Source organism: Penaeus monodon, chromosome 27, assembly GCF_015228065.2.
Source record: "Penaeus monodon isolate SGIC_2016 chromosome 27, NSTDA_Pmon_1, whole genome shotgun sequence".
In the NCBI taxonomy this organism is placed as follows: domain Eukaryota; kingdom Metazoa; phylum Arthropoda; class Malacostraca; order Decapoda; family Penaeidae; genus Penaeus; species Penaeus monodon.
In genome coordinates, this window is record NC_051412.1 from 35,097,033 (window position 1) to 35,097,552 (window position 520).

Here is a 520-nt window from a genome sequence, read left to right on the forward strand (position 1 = left end):
CTGAATAAATCTGTAAATGAGAGAGCGTGAATAAATGCAAGAAGAAGAGAAAGGCAGAGGCATTGAAAGTGAATGATTTTGCTGTATAAGAGCGAATGAAAGAATGTTGTACAGTCGTAGTTCTTTACTTGAAGGATGCAACCCCCTTGGAGAGCAATAAGCAATTTCAAAGGGAGCGGAGGAAGGATTTTTTTTCTAATCATATCTGTTATTTACTTAAGAACACCAATCTCATATTTTTTTTTTAATGAAAAATGCAATTATCGTACACCCTATCCCCCAAAACTCATGATGGTGGAGATTAAGTCGACCTGAACCTGTCTGTAAATTATTTTAGTGGTAATAGCCATTTTTAGATTTTTTTTTTAGTTGACGCTGTCGACGTTTTTGATCTCACTTGATATAATTTGCCTAAAGTGGTAAGCATCCGCAAGGCGCGCGCACTCCCTGGTACTCAGCAACGCATTCATGATCTTGTAGCAGAGAAACAGTGTTCAGCATCTCATCGATTCATGCTGTG

General features: G+C 38.1%; 1 protein-coding gene across 1 annotated transcript in view; it reads left to right on the plus strand.

Moving 5' to 3' along the window:
• Window positions 1-520, plus strand: part of LOC119590502 (homeobox protein Nkx-2.5-like) — a 23,509-nt gene that overhangs the window by 22,082 nt on the left and 907 nt on the right. The gene's annotated exons all lie outside the window — the stretch shown is intronic.